Source organism: Hemitrygon akajei, chromosome 3, assembly GCF_048418815.1.
Source record: "Hemitrygon akajei chromosome 3, sHemAka1.3, whole genome shotgun sequence".
In the NCBI taxonomy this organism is placed as follows: Eukaryota; Metazoa; Chordata; class Chondrichthyes; order Myliobatiformes; family Dasyatidae; genus Hemitrygon; species Hemitrygon akajei.
In genome coordinates, this window is record NC_133126.1 from 153,136,029 (window position 1) to 153,162,551 (window position 26,523).

Consider the following 26,523-nt stretch of genomic DNA (forward strand, 5'->3'; position numbering starts at 1 on the left):
ACCCTTGCACAAAACATATCTATATGTATCGGACACAGGACTACAGCACAAACATCAACTGTCATACAACATGTTTGACATCTCTGCTGTGACATTAGAGTGCAAATATGAGATTTGGAAAGCAGTCTTAATGGAAAGGAACCTAAAGTGCCTCTCAAAAATATAAATTTAATCTGAACTGTGGTTGTGGCGGGGGTGAGAGGAGGTCTGGCCTAGAAAATGATATATTCAGCCCTGAAGCACTGATGTCAGCATTTTGCTGCTGAGGCTATATAACTTCTGTGGGGTCATGTCCTAGAATACCACATCAGAGGTCTTGCCACTTAAATGTCTAATTGATTATTGAAAATGTATGTTAATATGAGTGAAGAATTCCAGGTTTTTATTTCCTTGAAACTGGGAAGTCAGATAGTTCCTTTAAGTCTTGGAAATTTCTGTATTGCAATAAAAGTGCTTTTCCTTTAACCAAGGAGCAAATGGTATGACAGCACTGTAAATAAAACTAATTATTTTCAAAAGGATAAAATCAAAGTTCAAAGTAAATTTATTATCAAAGTGCATATATGTCATCATATACAACCCTGAGATCCATTTGCTTGTGGGCATACACAATAAATCCAGAATAGAATAATAACTATAATAGAATCAATGACAGATTGCACGAACTGGGCATTCAACCAGTGTGCAAAAGACAACAAACCAGAATCAGAATCAGGTTTATTGTCACCAGCATGTGTCATGAAATTTGTTAACTTAGCAGCAGCAGTTCAATGCAATATATAATATATATAAAAAATGTAAGTCAATTACAGTATAGGTATATTAGAGATTAAGTATTGTGCAAAAACAGAAATAATATATATTAAAAAAGTGAGGTTGTGTTCATGCCTTCAATGTCCATTTAGGAATTGAATGGCAGAGGGGAAGAAGCTGTTCCTGAATCGCTGAGTGTGTGCCTTCAGGCTTCTGTACCTCCTACCTGATGGTAACAGTGAGAAAAGGGCATGCCCTGGGTGCTGGGGGTCCTTAATAATGGATGCTGCCTTTCTGAAACACTGCTCCCTGAAGATGTCCTGGGTACTTTGTAGGTTAGTACCCAAGATGGAGCCGACTAAATTTATGACCCTCTGCAACTTCTTTCGGTCCTGTGCAGTAGTTCTCCCACAGCAGACACTGATGTACCTTGTCAGAGTGCTCTCCATGGTACATCTATAGAAGTTTTTGAGTGTCTTTGTTGACATACCAAATCTCTTCAAACTCGTAATGAAGTATAGTCGCTGTTTTACCTTCTTTATAGCTGCATCGATATGTTGGGACCAGTTTAGGTCCTCAGAGATCTTGACACCCAGGAACTGTACAAATACAAAAAAACAAATAATAATAATAAATAAATAGACAATAAGTATTGAGAACAATGGGACGTAGATTCCTTGAAAGTGAGTCCATAGATTGTGGTAAAAGTTCAGTGATGGGGCAAATGAAGTTCAGTGCAGTTATCCCCTTTGGTTCAAGAGCCTGATGATTGAGGAGTAACAACTGTTCCTGAACATGGTGGTGTGGGTCCTGAGGCTCCTGTATTACCTTCTTGATTCAGCAACGAGAAGAGAGCATAGCCTGGATGGTGGGCGTGCTTGATAATGGATGCTGCTTTCTTGTGACAGTGCCCTGTGTAGATATGCTCAAGGTGAGGAGTGCTTTATCGGTGATGGACTGGGCTGGATCCACTACTTTTTGTAGGATTTGCTGTTCAATGGCATATTAAGCTTGTTAAAAATATAAGGCATGTTAATTGCTGTGGATAAGTCAGCACTACCTATGCTCATTTTAAGGTGGCTGAATCATTAATCATTTGCAGTTACTCGGTGACATTTTCTTCACTGGAAACCTATGTAAGATCAACAGCAACAACTATAAATGTAATGCAATCTAACAGTTATGTTCTCTATCTTCTGTTTGGCAAGGCAGCTCCCACCCACATCCATTTTTCTCTAAACTGGTGATTCATATATTCTTTCCCAGAGTGCATTTTAAATACAGAAACTGACGCAACAGATGGTGTCAGTGACTTCTCCATAATGACTATCAATGGTAAGCCTCTGTACTCTTAATTTTATTCCTGTCTGCCAGATATTTATTTTAAACAAAAGTATCTTGTCAAATATGAAAGACCAAGGATTCAAACATTGCCAAACCAAGTTATGATAAATGATATTGCATTGCAAAGCAGAATTTATTTACAAAATGGCATTCTAAAGCTTATTGGAAATTACATTTGATTCTAGTCATCCTTAACCTTTTAGTTTGAAAAGACTTTTTTGTCAAATTTACTGAGTCAGAATTTCAGGAATATCTGTAAACTCTTAAAATGTTCTTTGGAGAAAAGAAAGGAAATTATAAGTCAGTTGGCATAATTTCCTTGGCTGGCAAGAGTCCATTATTAAGGATGATCAGGAGATCCATCTTGGGGCCAGCATGTAAGTGCCATTACAAAGTAGGCACGACATTGTCTCTACTTGCTTCGAAGTTTATGCAGGTTCAGCGCGTTATATAAAACTTTGATAAATGTCTGTAGATGCACAGTGGAGGATCTCCTGAATGGTATGGAGACACCAAATGCTCAAGAACAGAAAAATCTACAGAAAGTGATGGATGCAGGCCAGTCCATCACAGACAAAGCCCTTCCCACTACAAAGAGTGCTGCCACAAGACAGCAGCATCCATTATCAACGACACCCACCATCCAAGCTATGCTGTCTTCTCACTGTTGCCATCAGAAAGGAGGCACAGGAGCCTTAGGTCTCACACCTCCAGGTTCAGGAACTGTTATTACTCTTCAGCCTTCAGAACCTAAACCAGCATGGATAGCTTTACTCACCCCAACTCTTAACTGTTTCCACAGCCAATGGACTCACTTTCAAGCACTCTACAACATAAGTTCTTATATTTATTTACTTTTATTTTGTATTTGCACAGATTGTCTTCTTTTACTCATTGATTGTTTTTCAGTCTTTGTAGTTTCTCATTTATGCTATTGTATTTCTTTGTTCTACTGTGAATGCCCACAAGAAAATGAGTCTCACAGTAGTATAAGGTGACATATATGTATTCTGATAATACATTCACTTTGAACTTTGAGATTCAGGGCATTTGGAGGCACATGACAAAATAGGCTGAAGTCAGCAAGGTTTCCTTAAGAGAGAATCTTGACTGACAAATCTGCTGGAATTTCTTGAGGAAGAGGGTGGGATCTTGTTGGTAAAAGAAAGCATATTAGCTCCTCCTGCCTCTCCAGACTTCAGCTGCCATGCTTTTTTTTAAATCAGGGAAACCTGTTCGCTACTGTTAAACACGAAGAGCAGGTTAAATCAGCTACCACTCATGGCACGTGGATGACAGAAAAGTAGAGGGCTATGTGGGAGGGAAGGGTAGATTGATCTTAGAGTAGGTTAAAGGTTTGGCATAACATTGTGGATTGGAGAGCACGTACTTTGCTGTTATTTTCTACATTCTATGTAGGTAATGGGCAGGACAGGTAAAGGAGAGTCAGTGGATGTTGTTCACTTGGATTTTCAGCAGGTCTTTGACGAGGTACCACACACGATGATGCTAAACAACTTTAGGGCCTAAGGTATAACAGGGAAAATGCTAGAATGGACAGAAGGTTGGCTGGTTGGCAGAGGCAAAGTGTAGGAAGAAAAGGGGTCTTTTTTGGTTGGCTGCCGGTGATTAGTAGTGTTTCACAGGGGTTGGTGTTGGGTTTACTACTTTTCATATTATATATTAATGATCTGGATGATAGACTTGATGGCTTTCTGGCCAAATCTGTGGATGATACAAAGATAGATGGAGGGCAGGTATTGTTGAGTAAGTAAGGACTTAGATAGATTAGAAGAATGAGGAAATAAGTGCAGATGGAGTACAGTATTGGGAAATGTTCGTCACACATATTGATAAAAGAAATAAAGGTGTAAATTTTAAACAGGAATCAAATTCAGAAATTAGAGATGCAAAGGGAACTAGGAGACCTAGTGCATGATTCCCTAAAGATTAACATGCAGGTTGAGCCAGTAGCAAGTAGTATTCCAATATTGATATTCATTTCAAGAGGACCAGAATATAAAAGCAAGGATGCACTGTAATGCTGAGTTCTATAAGGCATTGGCAAGACCACATCAGATGTATTGTGAGCAGTTTTTGGCCCCATACGTAAAGAAGAATGTGCTAGAATTGAAGAGGATCCGGAAGAGATTTACAAGAATGATCTCAGGAATGAAAGGATTTGATGGCTCTGGGCCTGTACTCACTGGAGTTTAGAAGAATGAGGGGGGTTTTCCATTGAAACCTACCCAATATTGAAAGGCCTGGAGAAAATGGATATAGAGAGAATACTTTCAATAGTGTGAGAGATAAAGACCTGAGGGGACAGTCTCAGAGCAGAAGAACACCCCTTTAGAACAGAGGTGCGCGGGAGTTTCCTTAGCCAGTGAATAGTGACTCTGTGGAATTCATTGCCGCAGATGGCTACGGAGATAAAGTCATTAGGTATTTTTAAAACAGAGGTTGATAGAACAGTAAGGGCATCAAAGGTATGAGAAGAAATCAGGAGAATGGGGTCAAGAAGGAAAATAATCAGCCATGATCAAATATCAGAACGCACTCAAAAGACCGGAAAGCCTAATTCTGCTCCTGTCTCTTATGGTCTTAAAGAGCGTTTATACTGTCCAACTAACTTAGAACCTACTCATTGACAATTAAAACAAAAGTTACACAGTTTTTTATCCAGAACTAATGTTTTTAGATTATTCTTTCTGATCTATGATCTCAGAAATTGATGCTAATGACCAATATTGAGAAAGTGCTTCATTGTCAAAGATGCCACTTTTTGGTAAGTCTTTACAAGTAGATTTAATAGAAAAATCCATAACTCTATTCCAAACACAGGCAAGATATTTTTCCTGGTCATAATCTGAACTAGAAGTGATGAAGATTAGCTTGAAAACAGTAAAGATTTGAGTTACTGTCAGCTTGAAGCAGTCTGGCCATTTTCCTTTGAATGTTCTCATTTAACAAGGCATTTTAGCCCCTAAAACTGCTGCTCATTGTATGTTATTTGTTTCTCACACCATTCTCTGTAAATTCTAGAGACTGTTGTGCATGAATATCCTAGATGATCGGCAGTTTCTGAGTTACTCAAACCACCCCATCTGGCACCAATGATCATTCCATGATCAAACTCACTTAAATCACATTTCTTCCCCATTCTGATATTTGGCCTGAACAAAAGTGAACCTCTTGACCAAGTCTGCATGTTTCTCTGCATTGAGTTGCTGCCACATGATTGGCTGATTAGATATTTGCATTAATAAGCAGGTGTTCCTAATACAGTGACTACTGAGTGTACAATTAGCCTATGGCATTGTTATTTAACAGAAATTAGAGATTCAAGAGCTCAATTCTGGATGACCATGCGTGCCCATTAAACTATATTTCATTGTGGAAATTTGACATGCGGTACACATAATAGTTACATTTTTTTCACGAGTGCATCTTATTTGCAAGTAGAGTATTCAATTGGTTCACTGAGGCAGCGGTCCAATTTTATAGGCAGCTACATGCCTGATCATACTTATAGTGTAATTGGTGATAATGACACAAATCTGCTGTCTGAAGAAACATTGTACATATAGTACATGAGTGAGAAAGGTTAGCCATCTGGACAGGAGAATAAGAATGAACACAAAGCTGAAGTGTTGCCAGTTGCTCTGTAGCGTTAGCCAGGAAAAGGGGCAGCAAGGCAGTGTAGCAGTTAGCGTAACGCTATTGCAGTGCCAGTGACCCAGGTTCAAGTGGGGTGACACTTCCTGCAGAAAAATTGAGAAGCTTCCAGAAAAAAAAACTACAAAATCAGCTAGACCACAATTACCAGGAAATTTACTGAACAATTCCACTTATATAGATAATTACATAAAATTATAAGCAAGCCTAGGAACAGCAAACTAGAATGAGAATACTAGAAATATAACAATTCTACATCCAACAATAGCAACACACCTCCTTAGCAATAACATTCACAAGTGCAGGATGAGGAAAAAGCTTCATTTCCATGTGTGCTCATCTTTATTCTTAGGCTGATTTCATCATCATAGAGTAATCAACACTCCACACATCAGCAACTCATATTTATAAACCTCCTTTAATGTAAGAGATAATCCAAAAGGACATCATAAGAGCATCATCAAGCAAAATTAACACAAGTGACAGAATAAAAGCAGTTGACACCAAAGCTTGATAAAATGAATCTATTTTAAGTACTGTCTTAAATGAGGAAACCTAGAGTGGTGAAATATATTCCATCAGGGAAGGGGCTACAGAGCAACCATGCTAGAAACACCAGATTCAAAAACAGTAAATGAATCAACACCTCCACCCACGAACAACACCACTACTTTATTATTTCCCACCAGACACTTTTCGTACAGCCTAATGTTATTTTATCAACACACAATCAATCTATGTATATAAATTATGTATTTATGTTGTGTGTTTTTATGATTATTATTGTGTTCTTTATCTTTTATATTTTTATTTTTGAGCTGCATTGGATCCGGGGTAACAATTATTTCATTCTCCTTACACTTGTGAACAGGAAATAAACATTAAACAATCTTGAATCTTGAAGTACAGATACTGGACCCAGGGGTTCACCCAGTGCCTCACCTGATCCCCAGGATCCTCTGAGTTTCAGACCCAGTACCAGGGCCCAATTGTGCATTGCACCAGTGTCTAGAGACATACGAGCCACATAGCATGTGGTCCAATTTTCTAAGCTTGGCTCCAAATCCAGGTTCATTTCCAGCTCTAGGTACATGGATTCTATTCTTCTAGACATTTTCTGGTTACATTTCCTTATTTCCCTCAGAAAATAAGTGTTTCCCACTCTATTTAATAAAGAAATGTGACTCATATCTTCAGTGTCATCCCAAAATACCACTGTGATTTGCACCATCAATAGGTGGCATCAATTTTGTCCAATACATAAATACACACATCTAATAAGATTAAAATCTTGGAGGTGGATGTTGGTAGGAATGGTTTTGCAAAAAAAGTTCTTACTGTAGTAAGATCTTACAGGCCTGCACTGCATATTCAATGCAACTTCGATATTGTAGTTAATACAAGAGAGACCTGTGCCCACTGTAGCCTACAAATAATTATCTGGTAACAAACTGTCTCTACACAATCTGGATCACAGAGTCAGAATGTCACTAACCCATACAAACCCTACTGTGTTATTCTTGCAATATGGTGACAAACACTACACCCCAGTGTTATACTATTTTCCCAGGGCACCAATAAATCTTAATCCACAAATCTGTGTTTGATGGATTTTCTTGTGATATAGTGTGAAAAAGGATATGGAACAGCTACGAAGGAATTCACTTTATGAACCCATCAGTCATAATCTATCTGATTGTTAGACAGTATTGAATGGCCAGATGGCCTTTCACTTTCATATATTAACATCAATGAACTCTCCCTTGAACTACAAAACAAGGAACACCCTCAAATAATTCAACTAACTGAACTAATGTGACCTAAACTTCTCAAATCATTGAAGATCTCTATGATTAAATTATAATTGTCTGTATCGTAGAGTCATATAACACAGAAACAGGTCTTCAGTCCAACTCCTGACCAGTTATGTCTTTGGCTAGTTAGTTTTTAATGAAAATTTCTAGTGTCTTTTCTAGAGTGGATGCCAGTCGACCTGTCTGTGGACAGTAGAAATGAAGTTTTCTGTTTCCTTTACTAAGCCAGGCAAAATGAGTAGTGTTGAGCATCCCAAGGATATTTGAATATTTGGAATGGAAACTTTGAGATTAGGTAGCATTGGCAGAAATCTGGGAGCAAGCTGTTTGCCAACAAATGTGGGGGAATGGTGTGTGGGATGCAGAATCCTATATATTGTTTCATTTAATTATATAGTAGGTTAATTGGCATGTTGGGATTTTGGCACCATATGTAGAGTTTAACAACAAACATGCTCCACTGTTATTTTCAGATTAATAGAACAGTTCGACGTGCCAGAGGTTTTTTTTGCATTTTGAACACATTCCAAAACTTTAATACAAATCTCTTTTAAGTAATATTTGTTCACTGTTTAACTCTATTCATGGTTCTTAAGGCTATTGTTCTTATATTGATTTTTTAAATCTTTTCTCATTTAGGGTAAATTTGTAAAGCACTTTATTATTTTCAGTTATTTTTAAAAATATATAGCAATGAAAGTAACACCCAGATATATAACAAAACTAATGTGTTGTTTAGTTACCTTAAAAATTAATGAGCTGGGTTGTAACTTTTAGGAGGGCAGATCAGCAGAATTGTGGTCCTGGCACATGGACCTGCCATCAGATCTTGCCAGCAGCAACCTTAGTCCATTCCCTGGCTAAGATTCATAATAATCCATAAAATGCATAAAATAATCCCTTAGCTGCACCTTGCTATCCCCAAATTGAAGAGTTGTTTCTAATCCAGAAGTCAACCCAACAAACAGGATATACAAACTAAGGAGAGCGAGGATTTATTGTCAAACAAATGGGGAATTCAAGGTGACACTTTTATGGAGCCCAGAGAACATCTGCTGCTCCTGTCTCAGCAAGGACAATTTTCTCCAGTCTTGTTGAGGATTTTATTGCTTCTTGCTTGGTATAATTGTCTGGAAGATGTATAATATCAGACTCTGAAATGTATACATGCTAAGAGTCTCATTCAATTCAGGTACTGAAATTATCTAAACAAGCCTTTTTGCAGTTGTAGCAGGAATGTAGCCTTGAGTTCAGTTTGGTTATTTGAAATGTTCTGTTTTCATCATCCTTTAATCAAAAATGTTCAAATATAAGAATAATGTTTTAAAAAGTAAACACTGTGTACACTGGAAATGTGAAATTAAAGTGGGAGATTGGGTAATTGTCAGCAGGTCAAATAGTCCTTGTGGAGTGCAAAGCAGAATTAATGGGAAGATCTGGCCAATGGCTGATTGGAAGTGTCTTACCCAGCCTGCAGTGTGCCTGTAATTGAAATAACACTCTCTATTCAAGGGGGTTTTAATAAACAAACGTTAGAACTGCTTATTCTCTGCTTAAAGACTTTTATTGCTGCTTAGAGATTACAGTAATCTTAATGTTATAATAATCCAACTATCTCAATCTGGCCCAATGTTTGAAAATAATCTAATTTCAGATGGATGATTAGTTATTTACTTAAGTTGCACTGTGTTCCACTTGACCTCCTTTTCTACCATTTCTACTTTAAAACATTTCTATTTTGATTAGCTGCACAATGTATCAGAACTTAAGTCATGCACTGATGTAATTTCACAGGTTCTAGCAGAACATCTGCTATGAGAAATGCAAAAGGTCCATTTATTGAAAAAAAGGACATGGAATGAAAGGAGAAATGAGTAACTATTTTAGAAGAATCAGCTGTTGGCATAAAATCACCAGTTTAATAACAAATTATTTTTGCATATTCATACAGTGAAATGTGGAAAATGTTTTACATGAAGTTTTATCAAAAAAGCAAACTATGGATCAGAATAACTTACTTGAAACAGCATTTTCAGGAAAGTTGTTTCATAGTTGGTCATGTGATGTAATTGTCTTCACTAATAGAGTTGGAATCAGAAATGAGGCAAGTAGGAACACCCAGAGGGAGACCCCAATTTTGTTTGTTCTACATTGTCCCAATATAAGAGAGAGAACTGGAACAGTTGATACAATGCTGTCGCAGAATAGTTTCTGTCAGTATCCTGTCAAAGTTATAGTAGGATTCTGACAGATTTTTAAGGAATTTTGACTCCTTTATCTTAGTTTTATATCTTACCATATATTAAACATTATTTAGAGATCCTCTGCTTGGTGACGGAATGACCTTAATAACCTGTGCCATTCATGCATCATTAAAAGGTTGAAATGAAGTCCTCCCACAGATTTTCAAAGGTCAAGCAGAAAATTGTGCTGTAGGTTATGGGATTCATTCTTAATGCTGCTGGGGATTTGGCAGATAATAACTTGGTTAATGGAAGAATATAAATCTCCTTAGCACTTACACCTGTGCTGCAGCATTTGATTTTAACGACTATGGTATTTCAAAATATTTTTTTTAGTCTAAAAATTGTTGTGTGTTGTGCACTTACAGTGGAGGTGAGAAATAAAAATTACCCCTACTTTGGTTGACATTTGTAATATTTTTAAAAAGACTCAGTATATATATCGCGTTTTCAGTTAAAACTTGTTTCCAGGGGTTTGCAATATTGATCTGAAAGTGAGCCTTAACATGAGAATGTCAGTGATCTAATTTGGCAGAATGAAAGGTATATGGGTGAATATTTAATTTAACTTCATTAATTTAAATTCATTCTTTGGCCATCAATATAAGGAAACCTAGCATGAGATGCTAACTGGTTACCTGGTATTGTACAGCTGACAAAATAATGGATGGACTGGTATAAAGCCAATTTGAATATATGTGCCATTCGTGACTTTTATAAAGGGATTTGAGAAATTATTTAACAAGCAAAACTGAAGCAAAGTATTAGGATCTGACAAAATGCATCCAATGGATCCTGCAAGAGATGCTTGGTAAATTATATCTTACTGTTCAACCAGAAGTGAATCTGGACTTGAGAATTGGATGCAATCTGTTCTGCAGCTTGGAAAATAACATCTTGGCCACTGGAAGAAGGCAGTTGAGAGCTTCCTGTGATTGACTTTCCTAGTGGCAGATAACAGGAAGATCCTTCTACAGTGTGGTTTTGCAATGGAGTTGCCCCTTTTTATGAAGATGATCACAAGTATTGTCCAAAGCTCTTTGCCATGTCTTCCACTTACCAATAAGATTTATTTTGTGGTTGAAGATCCTTTCTGCCAAGTTTTAGAACTTGGTCAAGGATGCCACCTGCTTCTTGTGCCTTATCTTTCAGTTCACATTTTGTCAACTTCTTAGTTTGTCAGGATGAAGATGTAATTGGACCAGATAGTTTGATATGGAATATTATCAAGGGTGCTTATTGTCAATGACAGAGTGGCATTAGAGTCATAACATCAGTTACAGAGTCATAGAGTAATATGGCACAGATACAGGCCATTCAGCCCAACCAATTCATGCCAACCATAGTCCCCACACAGCTGTCCCAATTTTCTGTGTTCAGCTCCTAACCCTCTAAGTATCATTCCTTTTTGAAGTGTACTGACTGGCTTTCTGATCTTCATAAACTCATCTCCATTATTGGTTTCCTGCAAAGTGGGCATTGCATGCTTGTATTGTAGATAGTTTGACAATACTGAAAAATCTATTTGTGTCATAATTGTCAACAAAATGTTGGACTTCCTGCTCTCTCCACCTACCATATGTGCTTTAGTTATGGAATTTCTGTTGCACCTTGGCTCTCAGGAACCAGAGCTATTTATTTTTATGTGGGACATGATGGAACATACAAACCAGGAATGCCGAGGTTCCTCTGGTCATGCTCATTAAATCAGCCCTGGAGGTTTCTGGTGGAGAAGTTAAAAGTCTCCTCACAGGTTCTAATTCTTGTTCCATTGCTACGGATACTTACCAATCTCACCTTGTCAGAGGATAGCATCTTTTGCAGTCCCTGCAGTCCGACAATGAACATAAACTTCACTATATTTCAACACCAAGATAAATATGGGGAGGGGCATTGTAGCTTTTTATAAATTGTGAGGCATACTTTTCAAATTAGGCTTCTGCAGAAATTCATCTCCATCTTATTTTTGCTACTTAAGCATAATCTTAATGGATTCACAAAAGATACAATATTAGTGTAGATTGGTATCAAACTGTGTGGTGTCATCTGCCATTGATTTTTGCCCTTTATTGCTGCAGTGCTGAACCTTAACTCCACCAGACATACCACTGGAGTGAGTTTTATTCACAGTATAAAAGGGAAAGTGTTCAACATATGTCATTTCAACATCAGAATCAAGGTCACCCAACTTCAGTCATTAAGCTGTAAAATACAAATAATACCTGTTTATGCACATGCTTTGGAGTTAAAATCTATCACTGTTAAATCTTTCACCAAAGCATGTGAGAGAATGAGCTGGCCTCTACAAGTGTCTTCCCATAACCCTAGAGAGCCAGGTGAAGGGCCTCAGACTAAAATGTGACTGTCCATTTTCCACCATTGATGCTGCCTGACCTCCTGAGTTCTTCCACTAGTTTAGTTTAGAACTATGTATGGCTGCTGAAAGGTAGTCAAAAGCATTATCTAAGAAAGGATTTGTTTAAAAAGTCCTTTCTTATGCTATGATTTTTATTCACAAGGCCACGAGCTATTGCATTACCAGTTGACCCGAAACTGGGTGGACTGAGTTAGGAGTACAAATGTCCTTCTTTAAAATAAATTGATGGTGTATGTAGCATTCAGCTTGCTTCATCATAACTGTTCCAGGTGGCAGAATTTTAAATTGAGGTTTATTTAATTAACTAACTTAAACCTTCACAGATACCCTCATGGGAGTTAAACTCACATTACCAAGTCTAGGCCTTTGGATGAGCAGCACTATAAAAATACTACATTGCTGATTTATTTATAACATGGAGGATGACACAAAAATTGCAAGTGCCCACAGTTGCCCCCCATAACAGTTAGGAAAGAGTATGTCAACTGACTTTAGTGGACTAGATGGGAGGTAAGCACAACTGGGGTCCAAAAGTTCTGGGCAAATTTAGTATAAGTGACTAAAACAAGTTACTCATTTAAATCATTGTTGGAGCAAGGTCATGATAAGATATCAGTGGTGACATCATTGCTGCAAAGAGAGGGCTAGGGTTTTACAAAATCTGCTCCAGCGTCCCTGTCTCAGATGCTGTTTGACCTGTCTCAGCTTAAGATGTTGTTGACCTTCATAGTTGGAAGTATCTACAAATTATCAAGGCTTAGCCATCTGTTGTCTGCCTGCTCCTCAGTGCTAAGTGCTCTTCAAGTACAGTGCAAATAGTTACATATACAGTACATGCATTGCAAGAACTTCCACTTCCTGTAAAAGGTTGTCCTGCTGTTCATGATGAATGGAGAAAGCACCAAGTTCATCAAGACAAAAAATAAAATGAAGAGGAGCCGATTCTGAGTGTATGAATGAACTCACAAAAGACGTGCTATGAGGACTTCCCCATTCATTATAGGCAAATATGGAATGTTTAGAGAAAGAGATGTAATATAAAAGGGAAAGAAACCATGATATTAAGTTGAGCAGAAATAATCGAATAAATATTATGTGAGTTGAGATTTTAATGAAAGGTACATTATGCATTTTCAAAGATGCAGTTGTTGGAATGCTTACCTTTGGAGGCCAAGGCATTGAGTATAAGACACAAGAGGTTCTGCAGATGCTGGAAATATAGAGTAGCCCATACACAAAATTCTACAGGAACTCAACAGGTCAGTCAGCATCTATGGAAAGGAATGAAGACCTAAAATTTTGGGCCAAGCCCTTTCATCAGTTACTGATGAAGGGACTTTGCCCAAAACATTGGCTCTGTATTCCTTTCCATAGATGCTGACTGACCTGCAGAGTTCCTGCAGCATTTTGTGTGTTGGTTGCTTTATATTTGCAGCATCTGCAGAATCTCTTGTGTCCAATTCTCAAAAAATTAAGTAAATGAACAAATAATGTTCACAGAGCTCAGTCCTCAGTCCATTGCTTTTCATGGTAAAAATTTATCTCGTTCACTAATGTCCTTAAGATGAAAAAAATTTCCATTATTATAATGTCTGGCTTATGAATAATTCCAGGCCTGCATGGTGTGATTAATGTTTAAATATTGTCTGATGTGGCCAAGCAAACCATTCAGTTACTACTAGATTCAAACAGAGAGGAAATGAAACCAAACGAATCTCTGAGGATTGTGGTAGATACTGAATTTAGAAACAGTCAAACCCTAGTACAATTAAAGTCCTCCTTTCCAACATCTGAGTTTAATAGAGGTGAATCTCAGTGCTTGCCTTTGAGTTTCACTTCATAAGAATCAAGATTTGGAGAAAGAGCAGCGATATTTTATAAAGTGAGTCTCCGTTCTCCAGTGTTCATGCCCTGATGAAGGGTTTCAGTCCAAAACATCAACTGCTAATTCCTCTCCAAGCATGCTGCCTCACCCGCTGTGTTAGAACATCACAGCACATTACCCTTTGAACCACAATGTTTAGCCAACCATTTATCCTTCTCTAAAATCATTCTAACCCTTCTATCCTATATAATTTACATTTCCCATCATCCATATGCCCATTTAAGAGTTTCTTAAACATCCCTACTGTATTTGCCTTTACCATCAACCCTGGCAGGGCATTCCATGCACCCAACACTCCCGGTGTAAAGAACTTACTTCTGACATCCCCTATACTTCCATCTAATCACCTTAAAATTATGCCCCTTATATTAGGCATTTCCACCCTGCCTCATATAAGCTTGTACATCTCTATCAAGTCACCTCTCATCCTCCTTTACTGACTCAAACTATCCTTATAGGACATGTCCTTTAGTCCAGGCAGCATCCTGGTAAATCTCCTCTTCACCCTCTCCAAAGATTCTACATCATTCCTAAAATGAGATGACTAGAACTGAACACGATATTCCAAGTGTGGTTTAACCAGGGTTTTATAGAGCTGCAACATTAGCTTACAACTCTTGAACTCAATCCTCCACACACATTACACCTTCTTAACAACCCTATCAAGTGTACGGCAAATTTGAGGGGCCTGGGCCCTAAAATTGTTCTGTTCCTCCACACTGCCAAGAATCCTGCCTTCAAATTCAACCATCCAAAATGAGTCACTTCGTATTTTTCTGGGTTGAATTTCATCTGCCTCTTCTCAACCCAGCTCTGCATCTTGTCAACAATCCATTGTAACCTATAACAACCCTCCAAACTATAAACAACTCCACCAACCTTCATGTCATCTCCAAACTTACTAATCAACCCTTCCAGTTCCTCATCCAGGTCATTTATAAAAATGACAAAGAGCAGGGACCCTAGACAGATCCCTGCAGAACACCACTGGTCACTGACCTCCAGGCAGAATTCTCACCATCTCTTACCACTCTCTGCCTTCTATAGGCAAGCCACTTCTATATCCAGCCCAGTTCTCCCGGATTCCATAACTCTTGGCTTTCTGAATGAACCTACCATGGGGAACCTTATCAAACACCTTAATAAATTCCGTATTCACAACACCACTGTTCTATCTCCATCAATGTGCTTTGTAACATTGTTAAATGATTCAATTCATCTCATGGGGCATGACCTACCCCTGGTAAAGCCATGCTGACTACCCCTAATCAGATTATGCTTCTCTAACTATTTGTAAATCTAGTCCTTAAGAATTATCTCCAATAATTTGGCCACCAGTGATGGAAGACTCACTGGTTTGTAATTCCTATGGTTATCCATACTCGCTTTCTTGAACAAAGGAATAACATTTACCACTCTCCAATTATCTGGTAATACTCCGGTAGCCAATGATGATGCAAAGATCATCACCAAAGGTGCAGCAAACTTGTTCTTCACTTCCTGTAGTAACCTGGGCTATATTTCATGTCTGGCCCTGGGGACTTAACTATCCTACTCGTTTTCCAAAAATTCTAGCACATCCTCTTTCATAACATCAACATGTTCAAGCACATCAGCCTGTTTTACAAATGTCAAGGCCCGTCTCACTGGTGAATACTGAAGCAAAGTATTCATTAAGGGCCTCCCCTACCTCTTCCAGCCTTAGGTACGTGTTTCCTCTGCTATCCCTGATTGGTCCTACCTTCACTCTGGCTATCCTCCTGTATGTCACATACAGTCCCTTTAAAAAATAATCACCCCCACCCCGGAAGTTTTCATGTTTTATTGTTTTACAACATTGATTTTAAATCAACCATTGATTTATAACAGAGGTTTTAATTTGGCTTTAGAAGAAGTCTCTTTTGTGTCTAAGTGAAAACAAATCTCTACAAAGTGATCTAAATTAATTACAAATATAAAACGCAAAATAATTGTCACACCAGATCATCACTGGTTCAGCCAATTGGTTTTAGAAGTCACATAATTAGCAAAATGGAAATCTGTTTTGGAGACCTGTGTATAGTCAAGGTTTTTCAGTTGAGTGTATAAAAAGAGAACTTCAAATGGAGAGAAGATTTGTTTCCCAGCAAGACAATGACCCCAATCATAAAACTACACATGAATAGCTTAAGAGCAACAAAGTTAATGTCCTGAAATGGCCAAGCCAGAATCCAGACGACAATCCAATTGAGAATTTGTGGCTGGATTTGAAAAAGGCTGTTCACTCATGATTTTCATGCAATCTGACAGAGCTTGAACAGTTTTGTAAAGAAGAATACGGGAAAATTGCAATGCCCAGATGTGCAAAGCTAATAGAGACCTATCCACACAGACTCAAGGTTGTAATTGCTGCCAAAGGTGCATCTACTAAATACTGATTTGAAGGGGTTGAGTAATAATTCAATCAATTATTTTGTGTTTAATAATTGTAATAAATTTAGACCAATTTGTAGACATTTGTTTTCACTTTGACACAAAAGTCTTTTCTGTTGATCAGTGTTCAAAAAAGCCAAATTAAATCCATTGTGATCTAATGTTGTAAAACAATAAAACATAAAAACTTCGAAGGGGGGGTGAACACTTTTTATGGGCATTGTAGGTGTAGAACACCTTGGAGTTTTCCTTAATCCTATTCGCGAAGGCCTTCTTATGCTCTGTCTGGGTCTCCTAAATCCATTCTTAAGCTCCTTCCTGGCTGCTTTGTAACTCTCTAGAGTTCTGTCTGATCACTGTTTCCTTAAACTTAAATGAGCTTTTTTCTTCCTCCTGACTAGATGTTACACATCTCTTGTCAACCATTGTTCCTTCACCGTACCATCCTTTTCCTGCCTCGAGGAGACAAACCTATCCAGAAATCCCAGCAAGTAGTCCCTAAACAACCTCCGCATTTCTGTTGTGCATGTCTCTGTGTACGTCTTCTCCCAATTTATGATCCCCAGTTCCTGCCTGATTGCATCATAATTCCCCCTCCCCCAATGAAATACATACCCATACTGTCTGCTCCTATCCAGCATTTTGTGTGTGTTGATCAGGGCTTTTTCCTCTTCTTGTAAAGATTAATGGTGGTTGCAGACCAACGTAAGGTGCAATACTGCCACCTCTGAGTTGGAGTGTGGAGCAAAGATACAGGAAGAATACCTATTAAATTCCCCCTCAAACAAAAAATTAAATAAAATCAAAAAGGCTAATGCTTTTCAAAAGCTCAAATACATATTATAATGTAACCTAACGAACTTTCCATGTTAAACTCTGTCAATCCCAGTTTAGCAATTAGATGCTCCCTTTGCACCTCATGGGATCTGCAATCAAAAATAGATGCTGCACTATTTCTTGTCAAGTACATTCCCTATGAATGCTAGTATCATGCATATTAATTCTGAACAGGGAATTATTTAGCCAAGAATGTCCAATACATAAACATGTAAGTCTAACTTCTTCTCTCCTTTTATAACCATCTCCCAATTGAGTTCCCACCATCTTCTGAAATTTTATAATTGGCATCCTTTCTTTTCCTTAGCCCAACTATGTTGCCACTATGTTTAACTTTGACACTATTTTATGGACATTTTAATTATGGCTTTCATCTCCCCGTTATGTAAAGGCACCACTACACGTATGTCCTTAATTTTAAGTGATTGGCAAAAATATCTGCCACTTTGTTTGCTTCAACACCAACATGGGCAGGAGCCCATATGAAATATATACACAGTCTTTGACCCTGCAGCATCAACAGATGTTGGCTAATCTCAAGAAGAATGTCTGGCTTCCAGTTAAAAGTACCTCCTTTGATAGATGTCAAGACCAAGAACAAATCACAGAACCAAAGTACATAATCAGGGTGTACTTCTTCAAACTATTCCAAAGCTAAAATGGTAACAAGCATCTCAGACATGAATACTGATACTTCATCTGATAATCTTTTCTTAATAATCATGTGAAACTTTGAAATATAAACAAAGAAACACCTGTACAGCCTGTCACTGGATCTTTTGAACCATCTGTGTAGATATATACAAGTCCATAATATCTACCTTGCACATATTGCCGAACTTCCTGTGCCACTGATATACAATCTTGATCATTTCCTGAAGGCCCAAATCAGTCATAGGCAAAGGGAAATGCCTGCAAGACTGACAGAAAGGGGTAAACTGGGACCAAATTCCACATTAAGCAACCCAAGATTTTGTGCCCATTCATTTCCTATCCACCCAAAGACCATATGAATTTAAACCTCCCATCACTCTACTAATGTTGCCAATAAACCTATGAGAACTGTAACCTGCAAAGATAGAAGGGTACTTCACGCATTTCTACCATGAATGATGAAATTTAATAGCACCAAAACAATCTGAATGCTTGAGCTTGAACTTTAAAACTGCTTTTTTCTCTTTAAGACTGCTGGTGAGACTAGCCCATAAGCAACACATCCATGATCAAAGACAGAGCTTATTAAAGTAATATACATTTAAGTGACCTCCTACTTGCACCCAATCACACCCAACTAGGAACCTGAGCATGTTAAGGGATTTTTTTTTACACTTCTCTAGAATTTTATTCACACGCTGTTCTGCCAACTGCCATTAACCTTTACAAGAAGAAGAAGCCCTGATCAACACACACAACATAGAAACATAGAAAACATACAGCACAATATAGGCCCTTCGGCCCACAAAGCTGTGCCAAACATGTCCCTACATTAGAACTACCTAGGCTTTACCCATAGGAGCATGCTATTCACATGTGTTCACCCAGTGTCCAGCCACATACCTAGGAACTTTACCACTGACTCTTGTTTAAGAGATTTACCATATAACTTCAGATCAATAGAGGGGGTAATGTTCCCTTTAGAAAAACAAATAACTTGAATCTGTCCAACAGAAGATTTTCAACCCTCACTGATATTCCCATTCCTCAGGTTCATTAATAGATGCCTACATTTTCCTAACAATTTAATTTATATTCTTGCTACTCTTCCACACTGCATCTTAAACAGCATATAATGATTTGGAAATGTCTGAGCCAACATTTGCAAAATCAATGATAATATTCAAAAGAAGTGGGCTGCACACACTCCCCTGTGGAGTCCCATTCTGTATCTCATATTCCTTAGAGAATGTTGTTCCCACCCTAACTGGTACCTTTCTATCACATCTTGAATCTAATTGAACTTTCTACCATCTATTCCCATCTTTTCCAGTTTAAGCAGCAATCGCTGTGTCCATAACACATCATAGACTTTTTTCTACATACCAAGAAAACTGCTACTACAAATTCTTTAATAGATTGGGCCTTACTTGACACTGAGATTCCAAACTTAATACTGAATCCATAGTCATTCTCCCTTTACGAAATCCAGACTGGAACACAGCTAATTTTCCACAATATTCCACAAAAGAAACAAAGCCTTGTTATAACCATTCATTCCATTATTGTACTTACATATGAAGTTTGCAAAATAGGTCTATAACTAGAAGCATCTGCTTGATCCTAATCAGGTTTCAGTATGCAGATAACAATTGCTAATTTTCAGGAAGCAGGAAGTCACACTTCAACCTATATTGGATTAAAGAATTTCAAAACCAACATAAGTTTCAAATCCAATAACATATTATAACAGTATAATTTTTCTGAGATGATGTCTGATCAGCCCCATTAACAGTTCAATATCCAAGCAGGAACTGGTACATTCTTTTTTCTCAGCAATCTCCCAAAACTATTTCTCTGTAAGATCTCTCTTCTTTACATTGATATATACTTTTATTAATAATTCTGCTCTTTCAGATTCAGTAACTGCAACCTTCTCCCCACCATACAAAACTGGTAATATATCAAGTTTTCTAACTCCCCACATTTTCTGTATCATAACCCAACTTCCCTTCCTGGATTTCTTTCCCAATGCTATCATAGTATGTTATCTAATACATTTTCTTTGCCCCTTTTTTTTTTACTACTTTTATAACTATAGCTTGAGGTCTTTTATATGGTATGAAAGATGAATAGGAGTAACAGTACCCAATTTTCCTAAAGGTTTTGTTCCTCACTTTCACAACTCTTTTACATTTATCTGTCACTAGGGAACATCTTTCCTTTTATTATCTCCCAGTGATCTGGGAATTAGTTCCTTATCTATTGAATGAATTGAGTACAGAGCACAAGGTATTATTACTCAACTTAATATCCTCCAAGACCAAATGATCAGGAAATCTATTTTCACATAAATCATCAAATACATTCCAATTTACCTTTTCAAAATTCCATCTGGAAATCTCAGAACCTTTCCACGGATACACACCTACTCCCATTTCCCAGTGGATACATGATCAGTCCCTACTGTTGAATCGTTATACACTTCCCAGTTACACACCCTTGCTATATCCTCAGATACCAGCTCTCTTTTTATTATCTCCCAGTGTTGTTAAATAGATTTATCCTTGTTCTCCTACTATCATTCAAGCACACCACGTTTCTTCCAGAAAGGCTTCCACCACCATCCTTGTTGTATTTTGTAACTCCAAAACATAAAGACTAATTTAAAACATGAGAGTCTAGGAGAATGGGTCTTAGTTTATTATTTATTTTAGTGAGATGAGCATGTATCCTGTGGTGGCGTGATGATGTGTACCATTTATGTTCTTTTACAGATAACCTAAATGCATTATGTAAACAACAAAGCATGCTGAATCAAACAATATATTTACAATATTACTCAAATATTACTGAAATATTAAAAGCACAATAGCCCTATTCACATTTGCGTCATTACAACCCCACATAGTACTATGACTATTAAAATCTCCCATTTTCACGCAGTTTCCAATATATCAGGTGTTAACCTTTCATAAGGGTTATAAACATTTATTATTTGTGCTTTACTATTCTTTCCCCACATTTCAACCACAATTGAATGATAAACAACCCCAATGTCCAAACCCTATGTGCTATCCATTTTTGACAAAGGTCCTCCTACTCCATTATCCAATCGCATCTTCTATCAACATAACCTTGTATCTTAAAACTTAGACAGTATTTCAACCAGATTTCCTGTACACATATAACATCAGGAGCATTTGGTAGATCTTCAATAAATTTCTTAAACTCTTGACAGCTAACGAGCTTCTATCTTTCCATTGTAAGATTAGAAAAACTATTAACAACCCTACTTTGAAGTCTGAACATTATATACTCCTTGTACATCATTAATAACTTATAGAGTTGTCTTTTATCTCTGTGTATTTTTCTGAATCCTTTAATTTCATTTTAAATTTTTCTGACCTACTTTTAGTTTCTGCTGTACAATTTACCACATCTACTATGAAAGTGACGAACTTTATCAACCAGCAGAAGATCCTTTGTAATATAATCATGCATTTTACACACTGTCTTTAAACTATCTATTCTCAATATTAATAAGTACCATTGACACTGTCTTCTGTACTTTAAGCAGAGCCTCTGCATGTGATACGTCTATTTCCACCTGAACACACTGAACTTCCATAGCTTTCTTACATACAGGACACACTGCATATGCAGCATTATGTTCTCTTCCACAGTTGCTACAATTTGGCCTAACACTTTCTCCTCAATAGCCATAAACATTTTCTCCATCACATCAAACACACCACTTTTTACCCTTACACACAACTGCTACATGACCAAACTTCTGGCACCGAGGGGGCGGCACATAGATTTGAACTATATAACTCCAATAACCTAAATTAACCCTAGCTGGCAACTTTTTTCCATCAAATTTAATAAACATTGATAAGCTATTTTATTCTAACTCCACCATGAAACCCTTTTAAACATTTAGTATCCACAATTTTTCCCATAACTATATTATTTTTAACTTGGACCATGGATATATCTAGATGCACTCCAGAGATTACTCCTCAAAGCCACTGTCATTCAGTACAATTTCTTGGTGTTACTTTCCTTCCTCCCACAGCTTTTAATCCTAGAGCTTTCTCACATTGCTTACTATCTTTAAAAAAGTGCCCCATCTCTTAAAGGTATTGCTCCCACAATATATCCTAATGCTTTTTTCAAATCTTTAGTTAGTCTAATTGGATTTCTATCAGAAACAGGATCACATTCAAAACAGAACAAAACCTTCAACTCTTCCTTCTTTCTTTAATTTAAATCCTGTCAAATGCCTTTATCACTGGAAGATAGGCTACTACAATTGTCAATTAGCCTCTTATTTTTCAGTTTTCCAGAAACCTGCCATTCACCTTCCTCCATAGAACTCCTGTCACCCAATACCACCTCCCATATGCTACCTCCATCACTTCCTGCCATCTCTACTCCTTTTCCTGCCTGAGAGAAAACTCCCATGAGCAGGCCCAGTCATTTGTTCGTATCCCAATTAGCTTCACCACACCCTTCCTACATTCAGATATCCTCCTTCAGCCCAGATGCTCAGTGTAAGAGCTGGAATTTTTAAAAGGTAAGGTTAAGCAGAATGTTCTTTTGAAGCTGAAATTATGGGATTGTTGAGTTGAGGCCTTTTCTTGACGCTTTGAGGAAGGGGCACTGGTAAGGTTTTATTTTGCCATTCAACCCTGATACCTGATACAGTGTAGGCAGGATGACAGTTAATTTAATGAAATATTCCAGCAAGATATTGGAAATCAGGGGATCTCATGGACTCCCTGATGACCATATCTCTGGGAAGTCTACCCAGATTCAGCTGCTGTCAGGTCTGGTAACAGAACTGGAAATGGACCTGGATGTATTTAAGATCATCCAGGGGTCTGAGTGTTTTGCTATAGTGGTCACACAAGGTGGGTGACCACCAAGAAAAGGGCAGTAACCAGTCAGTGCAGGACATCCTTGTGGCCATTCCCCTCATTAATAGTAAATCTCCTTGAAGGCTATGTTCTTTTAGGGGCTAACAGCAGTGAATGGATGTCTGGCTGTGAAGCTCAAGGGGAAAGAATGCATTCAGATGGGGATGTAGTAATGAGAGACTTAATAGTGAGAGGAACAGGCCACAGCAAGACAACCAGCTGGTGTGTGGGTCCTGGATCCAATATAAACTTCTGAGTTTATTGTAATGTGCACAAGCGCAATGAAAATCTGTCCTGCAACAGCATCACAGCATCACATAAACAGCATTACCAAATAAAACAATGTTCCATCAGAATTTGAGTTTTGACAACTGGCCAAGTGTGGGACATGCTTTTTTTTTCTGGCTGTTAACATTCTGAAGTGTTTTGAGGTGAGAATGTAGAATGCCATAGGAAACCCTGCTGCCTCTCACAGCAGTCTGGGACAATTTAAGCTTGCAAATGAAGCCTTCTATTTCTTAATTATCTGCTTGCTTTAGGACATGATGCCTATATGAGAGAAAGTAATATTTCTCCTAACCCAAAATTGTCCTAAACCATCTACACATCAATATCTAATGCCCTTCACACTTAAATTCTTGCTCTTGTGAAACTATCTGCACCTTCACCATATTCTTCCTCTCCTTTTAGTTTGGTGCAGGACCTAAGGAACAAATTAAAAATATGATTTGCTGCCTGCTAATCAGCAAACTGCCTTTCAATAAGCAGATTTCATTCTGATTGCTTGCCAAATGAATATAAATTAGAGGTGAGCTGGAAATAAGGAGGGTTTCAGAAAAGAAACACTGGGTTACACTTCCTTTTGCTCTGCCCATCTTTTATGAGTTTCACACTGCAAGGCGAATGTTGACTCAGATATTGTCACAGAAATGGGATTCCATCTGTTAGTGATTGTGTAATTTACGTGTGTTTTAGCTCAGTTGAAGCGCCATCATATCAGCTTGAAGTGCCATTTCACTATTATATTGCACATAAAATAGTATTTGACACAGTTACAACATAAAACTAAAATAGCAAAGTAAAAATAACTGTGCAGCTACAGAGATGAGCTGCAGTTTCTCCTTCTGTATTTGCAAGATAGGAAAATTACAAAATGATACTAAATGTATACCTAAAAACAGTAGTTTTTAAGAACATAATTGCCTACAAAATGTTTGCTTTCCAGACAGAGAAATCAGAGCAGCTGGTGTGAATGTTACATAAGAGGGCCAAGATATTTGATGAAATTCACTTTCGCCTAACCTTTGCTAAAGATGCATTGAAGTGTTGAATAAGATTGTGGGTTGGAACTCATTAACTTGAACATCAAAATCTAAACTGGCTTTCAGTGTGAGTTTGAGGAAATGCTACACTTTCTTACATGCTGTCTTACAGATCAATAGAAATCCTGTCTCCTTTCTCAAAGCAAATCTTCTTCAGCTGTCCATTGATTTTCGATGATGACTGAGGCCTGGGCAAGGTTGTATGGAAGACCTGCAGTTGCCCTTGCTGCAAGTCTTCTCTCTCCACGCCACCGATGTTGTCCAAGGGAAGGGCATTAGGACCCATACAACATGGCACCAGTATCGTCGCAGAGCAATATATGGTGAAGTGCCTTGCTCAAGGACACAACACACTGCCTCAGCTAAGGCTCGAACTAGCGACCTTCAGATCACTAGACCGACGCTTTATCCACTTGGCCATGTGCCTCAAAGCAAATATCAACAGATTAATCCCAAGAACAGGGAATGTGTTCCAAATACTGTGCCCAATATCTAACCTTCTGTCAATATCCCCATAAAAAGAATATCTCAGATCATAATGATATTGTTATTTTTGGGAGCGTGCTATGTGCATATTAGCCAAATTTCCTACTTTACAAAGAGTACATTTCAAAAGTACGTTCTTGATTTAAAAGCATGTTGGGATTTCCTGAAGTTGGTAAGAACACTACATAAATCCAAGCCTCTTTCTTTATTCAGACGATGAAACATAGAAATTGTTAATTGCTAAGTTCTATGAAGATAGATAATGTGTGTAAATGATATTATTCTCAATATTAAACAGACTGTTAGAATTGATGGAAGAAGAATTTCAGACAAGAATGTTAAAGGTTCATATGCTAAGAGAGGAAATTTTCCTGTGTTTATGACTGATATAGATTCTGGATAACAGATACTAGACACAAGACTAAGGGACATTGATATTTTAGCCCCACCCTTCCCACCAACAATACTTGCAGCTGGTGTTGCAACTGATTTTTTTTTGTCTAAGACAATTCAGCTGCCTCTAGGTAAAGAATGCATGATTACTGAATATAAAAAGAAAACAAGAAATGGATTGCAATCCAGCTGGAATGTATTGTACAGTATTATTATTTATATGATTACTTTGTCTTTATCAGTGTGTTGCTTCCCACTTCCATTTTTTGCTATTGGACTGTTTTAGATGTGCAAAAAGTATCCTCTTTCTAACTGAACTCCAACAAGCAGGACACTAGGAGTAAGGCTAAAATCTTTTGTCTCCGGTTTATAGATTCTACAATTTTCCCACCCCTCCTATCCTACAATTGAGTGGAAAGTTTTCATAGAGGCTTAATCCAAATGATCTCTGACATCAGAGTAATCAACAATGGAGAACAGAGGAGATAAGTCACATCCTGTTAACTATTGAGAGGGCATCACTTTCCATGAATGTTTCTATTACAATACTGTTTATGCCCTCCCTGTCTTCTCTCCTTCTGGGCGACACTTATTAAACATTGTTCTTAGAGCATGTGCAGCATGCTCCCCTGAGGTTCAATCTTTATTTGCATACTTTTGCTGGCCCAGAAAGTTGATGCTTCACACTGGACTCAAGAAGCACTGGATTTCTCCAAAGCAACTAGCAGTTTTTGAAACAATATTACTTAATCGTAAGGAAACAACAAGGCAAGTCTTTTAGGTTAATACTGGTATTGCTGAATAGAATGCCAAACATTTAGATTGAGAGTGCAGTAGCAAGACTTAGACTGTTGTACTGGTACTGTCAAACGTAGGAATCCCATATTAGGAAAGGGCAACGCATCTGTCCACCTAACATGGAGTTTGGCAATGGAGCAAAGTCTTACTGAATTCCCCAGCATTACACTGGTGAATAACTTTTCATTTTCTGTGCCTGTGTTCAGAGATGACATTTTGATTGAGACAATGAGACCACGCAAGATAGTGCTATCAAGAAGGTGGTCATGAATTAGATGCATTGAAAGAGATAAGTAGGATAGAATGTAGAGAATGTCTTCTTCTCAAGTTAGGATGATATATTAAGGTAAATGAACAGAGTTCAAGAAGAAATGAGCAAAGAAATTTGCACTGGCAAAAAGAGAAATAAAATATAACTCATATAATGTGTGGAAGGATGATATGAGTAAAAAGTCTTATTAATATGCATATATTAAGGAGAAAGTACTAGTGAAGATGACTAAGGGCCCATTAAAGATGGATGCAGATCAGACTATAAGAACATTGAAAAATTGTAAAAGGAGGATTTGCGTTCCATTCGATTCCATTAAATTTCTGATGCC

The 26,523-nt window shown here is 37.7% G+C and overlaps 1 protein-coding gene across 9 annotated transcripts in view; it reads left to right on the forward strand.

Annotated features, from left to right (window-relative positions):
- Positions 1-26,523, forward strand: part of nlgn1 (neuroligin 1) — a 627,813-nt gene that overhangs the window by 373,841 nt on the left and 227,449 nt on the right. The window lies entirely within an intron of this gene.